Below are 10,359 nucleotides of genomic sequence, written 5' to 3' on the forward strand. Positions count from 1 at the left end.
GGATACGTCTACTTAGGGCAGGTAGTAACCGCAGATCGGGATCGTGAGAGGGAAATAACTAGAAGAATTAGAATGGGACAGAGCGCATGTGGCAGGTTCTCTGTGGTCATGAATGGCAGTTTACAAATATCCCTCAAAAGAAAAGTATACAACACTTGTATCTTACCGGCACTCACCTACGGGGCAGAAACGCGGAGGCTAGCGAAAAGGGTTCAGTTCAAGTTCATGACAACGCAGTGAGCTACGGAAAGAATAATTATAGTGTAACGTTAAGAGGCTGGAAGTGGGCAGAGAGGGTGAGGGGATAAATGCGGGTTAATAACATCCTAGTCGAAATCGAGAGGAAGAAATGGGCTTGGGCAGGGCATGTTACGCAAATGGAAGATAATCGCTGGTCCTTAAAGGTCACGGAGCGGATTCTAAGAGACGGCAAGCGTAGCAGTGGACGCAGTAAGTTAGGTGGGCGGATCAGATAAATAAGTTAGCGGGGATACGGTGGGCGCAGCTCGCAAAGGACAGGGTTAACTGTAGAGACATAGCAGAGGCATTTGTCCTGAAGTGGGCGTAGTCAGGCTGATGATGATGATAATGCCGGTAGCTCGCCTGAACGATATTCTTTCTCGTGACGTCTCACTTATCTAACTCGGCCACTCTGAAAACCCAGTGCTTTCTCCTCTGCCTGCACTGCCCCGGAGATCATAGAGCCAACGATCCATAAAAACCATAAGCAGAATGAATGAATCTATATACAACGCATCAAAATGCGCAACCAGCACCAGACTCCACTTTATTGCAGCACACCCAGCAACGCAACGCCACCCGATTACCATCTAGAATAGCCATCGCAAACAGCGAAGACGCCGCCGTCTCAGAAGCACAGGACAAGCAGCCTAACGCACCACTGTCAAAGCCAATGGCATCGGCAAATGCTGCTGACATCCTGCAACGATGTGCCTCGAGTAAAGGCCCTGTGCGCAGCCTAGAAAAACTGACACAGCTACGCCGACTGGTAAGCCAAGCACTCCTTCTTCCATGCTACAACCACACACTACTACTACCATTTACGCAGCTCCACAATATCAACAACATATCCAACACATACCGTCAATGCTAGAATCTGATATGAACAAAACAGAGATCCCGTTAACGTGCTTTGAAAAGACTGAACAGACTTCACCGCCTGACTGACACTGCAAAGAAACTTGACTCAGCCAACGAACGCGACGAAACACGCCAGAGCATGCTTGAACGCCTTCTCCCAAATGAAAACTTTAGCTGCGAAAACATGGCGTACATTTCTCAGTCGCAAAAGAGGCAAGGAGAACACCTAGGAAACACGAAACATTTTCCGCACAAGCTCATAGTAAATTTCAGGTTCTTCTACTCTCCTTGCACCAGGGGTGCCCCGTCGGAGACGGTTGGTTCCAACTGGAAGACTGAAGCTCTTCGCACCAGGGGTGCCCGTCAGAGACGGTCTTGTGTTCAGTTGAAACGCAGGGGTAAGGCGAACACTTCAAATTTTATGTACAGTATTTACAATAGATACAAGTTAAGGCACTAGAGAAATTAAAACAGCAAAGGACAAACAACAAAAAGGTGGAACTGGCTAATACTAGGGGAGGCCCCTACTCGGCGTGGCCGAAAATGCGTTGCATCTCACCTTAGCCCAGAACCCCGCTTCCAGCTCCGGGGCCCGGTTTTAAAGCCCTAAAGGCCCGGCCTACATTTCGTGGCTTCCAATCATGTTACAATGTTCACATGATTGGTTTAGGGAGAGCCTGACCAGCCCTCCAGCTCCCGTAAGGTGAAGAACCCTCTCCACCACAAAATAAATACACAAATACACATTCGTGCCAGCACGTGCGCGAATCGGTACCGCGGGGCGGGGGGACACCCGAATTTCCCGGCGCGTTCGCAAGCGGCCGCGTTCCGAGAAAGGAGACGCTCCGCTTTGAGCGCCCCCAGCCGCGTTCCAATGACCCCGCGTACACTACCGACCCTTTACACTCATACCGCTGTAATGCTGGCACGCAGGACGTATTTCTCATACTACAAAGCACGCTTCTGCAGCCAAAGACAGCACAGACACAGGCACTTTTCGCAACAGACATAAAAAAAACCCTCTATAATGTTACACATGATCTCATACTCAAGTCCGTTCAAGACACACGATGCGGCCCCAACATGTGCAATTACATACGCAGTTTTCTCAAAGGTAGGGTAGCCCTTTTCAAGGCAGCGCCGTCTCTCTCTCCTCCCCAGTCAACATTACCCGTGGACCACCTCAAGGATCCATTATATCTCCAACCCTCATTAATATATGCCTGAGAGCTCTACCCACGATCTGAAACCGTCATCCCACATTCTACGCCGTTACCTTGTGGAACGAATCCGGATGTCCAGGGGACGTTGAAACGACCCTCCAGGAAAGCATACACACCATAGTGGATCACTTCCACGTAACCGGATTCAAACCGTCAGCAGAATAGTCGGAATTCCTCCTGATGAATCGAATGCAATACCAAAACAAAACCACCGCCCTGTTACAACTCACCCTACTCGGCAGACAGGTACCAAAGGTGACAGCGTGTAGAATACTCGGACTCCTAATACACGATTACGACAATACAAACTGCAACCTTGTACAATTTCAAAAAAGTTTTCCTATTCGTACCGCACAGTGCGTGAGCCACATGACTGAAGGAGCACGATATATTAACAACAGAGGTTTATGGGGTTTGAGGTCCCAAAGCGACTAAGGCTATGAGAGACGCCGTAGTGGAGGGCTCCGGAAATTTCGACCACCTGGGGTCACGGAAAACAAACCATACGGTGCGGTTGATGCCGCGCCCAAACGCACTTCTTCGAACTACTTCTTATGAAACGATACTCGAGCAATTAACTTCACAGGATGAGAACGCAAGACATTTGAAGCCAGGGCTACTGCGCTGCGAACGGAAATTCAGTGACCGCGAGTGGCATCATGCCTATGCAGCTCCAGGCTAATGACTGGTTATCAGGAAGTGAAAGCCGCGGTCATTGTCTCACGCCTCGATGGACACCTCAACCACGCCGTAGGGGAAGGTGGGAGTGAAAAAAGTAAATTAGCTGTGGTTTAACTACTGCTCAACCTAGTTAGAGAGTGAAAGCTCTAGTGTATCGAGTAACTAGAAGCGGCTTGGCGTCAGTAACGCTGAGAACGTTCCGGACAACTACCAGCACGGGAGCTCGTCGAAGAGGCTGCGTCTTCGTTCCCGTCCACGTCAGCGCCGTCTGCGGCGAGATCAGTCCCGGTAGGCACCTTTTCAACGCGCAGAGTGACGTTATGCTAGGTCACGTGACTTGCACTCTGTTATAGGGTATATGACGTCATCCATTCACCCATTGTTATTCTTACATTTTGCTAAATTTTTCAAAAGTCAAGCAGAAGGTCACATCGTGTTTAGCACTTGTAGTTATCCACTGCTATAGAAACATATCAACTCATTAATTGTTGCAATTAAATTGTATAATTAATGTTAATTAGGCAAAACTTCATCTTTACAATGATGCATTACATGTGGACATTGTTTACTTCAATGTATTGTCATTACTATACTATGACGTCATCATGGTCAACCACAGTAACTAGTACACGCCTAGATGCAATAAGACTAGCGATCCTGCGGCGCTACTCCGCGGCCAAGCGCGGAGCTCGGCGCTGCGACCACCTGTTTCCAGACGCATATCCGTTGTCTAGGCACGCCGTTGCTAACCGCCTGCTACTCCTCTCGAGGCTCCGGCGCCGTTAAGCTTTTGTTATAAAAGACTGCCGAGATCTCACACACCTTATCCGACGGATCCTTAGCAAGAAAGTGTACGACGCCATAGCGTAGTGTGTTAGGGTTTCCACTCTGAGCAGTTTGACACGTTTAAACGCAGGGCAGTCTCCCATGCCTCTCAGGTGGGTGTGGGGGAAGGTGAGGATTCTGAGCACATGGCCACACCATGTCAAAGCTATCGTATATCTCCCCACAGTGCGGGCAGCGCCCATCTATGTACGGATCAAAGTGTTTGGCGATGGCAGAACAGAGAAGAGTTCCTGTCTGCACTGCAGGTGCCGTGGAGTTCGCTCCTCCGCTTTGCTCAGCCCCTTGGCAGGTGTTGGGTAGAGACGGTGGCTGTCGCAGTAATGAATTAAGATTTCGCGGGACCGCAGAAGCGGTTTATGAGCTACTCAGCCAGGAGAGCTAGAATGAGGAGCCCGGTGTGTGATCGCTCGGGCGGCCGCATCAGCGGCCTCAATGCCTCGTAGACCCTGGTGGCCAGGAGCCCAGATTACATTTGAACGAGTTGGATCGGCGAGAGCCCGTCTTACAATTTGAGAGGCAAGAGGTGATATTTCCACTGCAAGATAGCGTTCACAGGCCTGGCGAATGTCTGTGCTAACCGTTCTCGATTTTGGATCGGTGGCAGCGAGAGCTACTGCTATTTCCTCCGCTCGCGTTGAATTCGGGGCCCTAAACGATAGGCCATCGACATTCACTCCCCGGGGGACTACGGCAGCCGTGCAGAATCCCGCGGCCGACGGCCCTGTGATGTCTGCGTAGTAGACGCCCTGTTTAGATCCATATTGCCTCTCAAGCGTGCGAACCCGGGCTTGTAGTCTGCCTTTATGTGAAGTCATGTCCATGTTACGCGGGAGCGGAGCGACACAGAGCATATGGCGCCACAGCATCGGCCTCTTTTGATGACGTCGACAATGCTGTCTCATGCTCGTTAGTGCCAACTTCAATATGCACACTGTCGAGGCACAAGTGGATACTGTCCTCATTAGGGTCCACGGTAACGTGAAAGTTATCACCCTTAACATTAACCGCTAAGTCGGAATCGCGTAAAGGCCACGGCCACGAGATGCGAGGTGATGAACGCATCCCTGTTAGCGAGGTAATGGACGTTAAATTTTTCCTTTCCGTTCTTTTGAAAAACAAAAAAGTGTATAAAAGTAGAGGAGCCATGTGAATGAGCCCGGAATGCAAAAATGAGAAGGTAATGAAATAGCGCTCCGATGATCTGTGCTGCAGCGGCTACGTGGATGTTCACGGCCGCTAGAAATCATTACAGCGCCGGGCAGCATCGCCCTGGCCAGAGCCGAAGGGAATATACGGCTCTGGCCCTGGCCACTGTGTTCACTCGCGCAAAGCGCCGTAGTGCGGCGGCCGCAAGACATGGACGCAGCGCGCAAAGCGAACGCCGCACTAGGTGTTCACCAGTGTTGTAGGCGTTACCGAAAAAAAGTAACTAAATACGTTACTCGTTACACTAACAAAAAAAGAACGCGTTACCGCCCTACGTTACCTACAAAAAAAGGTAACGCATTTCCGTTACCGTTACCGAAAAAAAGTATCGCACGCTACTTTGCCGTTACTCCATGGCCATAAATTTTAATCAGTGGTTCCTCGCTGTAAGAACTCAAGATAACAATTTTATAAAGCTCATACTTCATATAATTCCAACTTGACAAAGAAAACATAGCTGAACTGAACAAATTTACAGTAATTCTGGTGTGCTTCTGCTTACGAAATTACGCGGAAATTGTGTAGCAATAACGAAATGCTTAAATGTCATAGTTCAGAAAAATATATTTGCGCACATAAACAATTTTTTTTTTTACTTGAACCTGCATAATTATTGCAAAAATGCTGAGTGTTTGCGTCAAGGTGTTCAAGGTCAGCTTCGCTCGCAAAACTTAGCCGCAGTTGCAGATAGAAACAACTGGTTGACTGCAATCCCCTTTTCTGTGCTGTATCATTGTACTCTTTCTATGGCTCTCTTGGGGCCAACTTGAAGTGAACTGGCGACATTCATGAGTTTGCTCACAAGAGGGAACTACTTCCACCAAGAATGCGAGAGTGTCGCCTGAGAACGATACATTTTGGTTGAAAAACAAGGTTACGCAGAAACTCACTTAAATATTTCTCCAAATGGTTCATTGGTGGCTTGGCATGCGTCCACTCTTTAGAGAGTTGTGTGTGTGGGTGGTTTGGGGGTGAATACAAGTGGGTGACTGCGTGTTCGTGCTTTCTTTTTTAGTTGAGTGCGTCGTCAAGGGCAGGTCTTTTCTGGCATGCATGCGAGCCGCAACAAGGGTCGTCGAGAGCACCGGTAGATTTTGTTTATTTGCACCATCATTTTCGGAGTTTTTTTTTTAAAAGAGGCGGAGGGGAACAATTGAAATAAAAAGTAACTAGTAACGTGACACGTCACATTACCGAAAAATGTTAACGTAAGTACGTTGCCCGTTACAGGTCCGAAATGGTAACGAGTACGTTACTAAGTTACCGAAAAAAAGTAACACGTTACCGGTAACGCCGTTACTTGTAACGCGTTACCGACAACACTGGTGTTCACTGGTTACCGCTGACCACCCGAGGGCGAGCGGCATCGATTTCTCGCCCTCTATCCTCGGCGCAAGCGAGCGGCAGTATCCGCCGGAGCTGCTTGTGGCCCATTCAGAGCGGCCTGAAGCATCCTTAAGTCCGTTCACTTGGACTGCATACGACCCGCATACCTTACGGCACGGTTCGGGTGTCCACCGAGATGTGAGAAAAGCACTGCGCCATTTCCTTTCCCGAAAAGCGAACCAACCAAGCGCATGCCACTGCATGGTCGCGACGCCGAATGCACGCGCCGAACACAATGTTGTACACAGTCCGAAGATGATTGCTCGAGGCCTAATCTAAAGTACTCTAACGCGGTTCAATATCGCAGGAAGACTGACCAATACGCGGGAGCTTAGCTAGACGCTGGACCATCACCCCACGGTCCGCACTATCCTGCAGCGCCATTTTTACTGAAGAGCTTAAGTGAACATGAAAACAGAAAAAATTTGGTGCAGTTCGGCCTAAGCGACAGCGAACGCTCATGTTTCGTTATACTGTACAGCCGACGCCGATGAATATCCAGCAGGAAAGGTGCGCTTCTAAGCCGAGTAGTGGACCCCCTGGCATTCCAGGAAAACCAGAAATTCGGGTAGACGAAGGCGAGATTCCTCCTTGCCCAAGAAAGATTTGGATTGCACGAGCGATCCATACTGCGTGTCAAGGAAGCAAACCCGCGGGGTGTGCATTTTTGACAAAGGCTCTGCACCTTCGCGAACAGTCCCGAGAAAAGCGTAACCACCTGCGAAGAACGGCTACACCTTGCTAGCCTCCTGGTTTCTTCTGGCGGGTGCATGAAAAGCGTGGCAGAATGACAACGCAAAGGCCGCACGTTGGCAGCGATGAATAGGAATGCCGAGGGTGAAGATAAACACCACTAAGCTTCTCTGTTACCTTATGATTCCCAACAGCGTTGGCAGTCCATCGCATCTACGATAACATGCATGAATGCAGTTCTGCTTCTTGAGGCGACCGAACTCAAAAGGAATAAAAAAAAATTACGAGTCCAAAAATCTTTTCTAACGCGACGATTCAATGCCACCTTGCGCGACATAGGATACGGTCATGTGTGCAATCGCCAAATTCTTGGAAATTTCACTACAAGGACTTAACTTAAGGACTTAACTTAGCTTTGCCAAATAATTATCGTCCGATTGCAATTCTTCCCTTTTTTGACAAAATTTTAGAAAAACTAATTGAAGTAAGGTTGTCTAGTTATATTGAAAAATTTAACATATTGACCGATAGTCAACACGGCTTTCGGCGCGGACTATCTACAGATACTGCAATAGCGTCTCTCATAGATTACGTTAGACTAACAATCGATAAAGGAATGTTCTCAGGAGCAGTTTACATAGATTTTAGCAAAGCATTTGATTCCATTGATCACTCCATCTTGTTTCACAAATTGGAATCTTATGGTATCACTGGACCTCCCCTAATGCTCTTGAAGAGCTTTCTCTGTGACCGAGAGCACATAGTCTCTATTAATGACCATACATCTAACATAGCTTTAATTAACAAGGGTGTTCCACAGGGCTCAATTCTTGGCCCTGTATTGTTCTTACTCTACATTAATGATTTACCATCCTGTTTAAAGAATTGCAATAGTATACTATACGCAGATGACTCTACCATGCTATCATCGCACCAGGACATTAATCAGCTGATTCTTAACCTACAGAATGATCTTAATTCTCTTGAGCGTTGGTGCCACATTAACCGCCTGTCCGTGAACGTCACTAAAACTTGTTTTCAGATTTTCCATCCCCCTCAGAAGTCATTGCCCATCACACCACTTCTATACCTCAATTCTACTGCTATTTCACCGCAAGATCGCGTTTCTTTTCTTGGTGTTATCATTGACCCTCACTTAAAATTCCATCATCATGTAGCTGAAACGTGCAAGAAAATTTCTTATGGGTTACGCGCACTAATTAAAGCCCGAAGCTATTTTCCAGTCCAAACTTTATTATCTCTTTACTACGCATTCATCCACAGCCACTTAAACTACGGTATCTCATCTTGGGGTAACGCCTATCATATTCATCTCTGGCCTTTAATAAAACTGCAAAAGCAGGCCATGCGCATCATAACCAATACCCCTCGAATGTCACCCTCCCGCATTTTGTTCATAGATTTAAACGTTCTACCTATCTCGGCCCTTTATTTTTACAACCTTGGTATCCTATTCTTTAAGATTCTTCATCATTATCTCCCGCTAAGCATATTTTCTCTCGGCACGATCATGAGCAACATCGTCACACGTTTTGCGCTGCGTAATAACTTTTTACTACCTAAGGTCAGAAGTAACTACGGCAAACAATGCCTTCATTTTTCATCCGTATCATTTTGGAATTCTTTGAACATAGACGTCAAACAAACTAATACGCTTTCTTTATTCAAGGTCAAACTAAAGCTTTTCCTTCTTAATTTGTGATTTTTTTGTTATGTTATTGATTCTATGTATCGCGGCATCTGTGTTTTATTTTACATTATCGTGCATTACATGGTTTGTATTTAAATATTTCAGTAACTAATATTACATTATGTGCCCATATTTATTCTGTTTCGTCGCTAATTAATGTGTTGTGTATTTTATATTATGTTGCATATTGAAATTTATTTTCATGGGAGGTCCCGCCCGCGGTCTTGTACCATGGGACCTCTCGCTGTATAAAATTGTAACATTTATTGTATTACTCAATAAACTTTCAACTTTCAACTTTCAACGTCGCGAAGGCTCTCTGCGTGCGCATACTAATTATTGGATGATAATTGCGATGCGTGCTCAGTGGCGTGCACTTAGAATGAAACATCAGATTTAGGCACGTAGTCAGCAGTAACATCAGTACGCTCAAGTCTCGGCGAAACAAAGACCCTGCTTCTCAACATATGCGCGCTATTGCGAGCGATATGCAAGAGTGAGTAACAGAACGCATGCAGATGCGACTCAAGCGAGCGCCGGTGGTTGAACTTAAAATTGAAGGCTTCTTCGATGTGGATGAAAATGGCTTTCGAAAACACAATCTTTTCTCCCTCAGTACCGGATAACAAAATGACTTCTTCACACAGTTAAAGCCTGTTTCACATGCATGCAAGCGAAAACGCTTGCGATTTCTGTCCCCGAAGCAGAAAAACGTGTTTCGAGCGGCCGCGACAGCTACAGGGGCCAATGTGACGATGTTCCGAGAAGTACGAAAGTTTTCGCGGCGTCGCGCCACTCATTCGCTTGAAACATCCTTAACCTTCCCGGTGTTAACACCGGCAAGAACAGTGCTTCTAAACTGAAAACCTGCAGTACTCGCTGAGTGAAGAACTACGGCGCTTACTTCCATTAGTGCTTTCTAGAAGAGGCGAGCCGTGATCGCGTCAAGGCCTGAGTTTCACTTCTACATCGGCCACAGCCACGCGACCACCCTCAGCGGCATATGACTGTATCTGTCACTTTCTTTCACCAGTGCTTCTGCGATTTGGGCAACAAATCTCACGGAATAAATATAGGTCGTTACGGGTTCTTCGCGTGAGCACTAAAAGCACTTTCTACGCTAATAAAATTCTCGATTGTTGCAAGACTCGCGTATTCAGCAATGCCAATTACAGAACTGACCAGATGCCATCGCACTTACCGCTCTTGCTGCTGAGGTTGAAGCTTTGGGCAAGGCTTAGTTCACGCAAAACGATCGTGTTCACACATTGAAGATATCACGCCAACAACACCGCACTTCGAAGACAAGCCGGCACTGGCACGTTGGCAAGAGTTCTTTCTTCCTCCGCAGAACAGAATATCCACCGTGAATGGCGACGGTCAGGCGAACAGCTCACACGAACACGACGTTGTCAGGCACCGGTGGTAGCTGGAGCTTCAGAATTTTTCAAGCCATAACTTGACAGAAATGACAAACAGGGGCTGAGGTCACATTACGACGAGATGCATAAA

The sequence above is a fragment of the Amblyomma mixtum genome, chromosome 9 (assembly GCF_055824585.1).
Source record: "Amblyomma mixtum isolate Tamu chromosome 9, ASM5582458v1, whole genome shotgun sequence".
NCBI lineage: Eukaryota > Metazoa > Arthropoda > Arachnida > Ixodida > Ixodidae > Amblyomma > Amblyomma mixtum.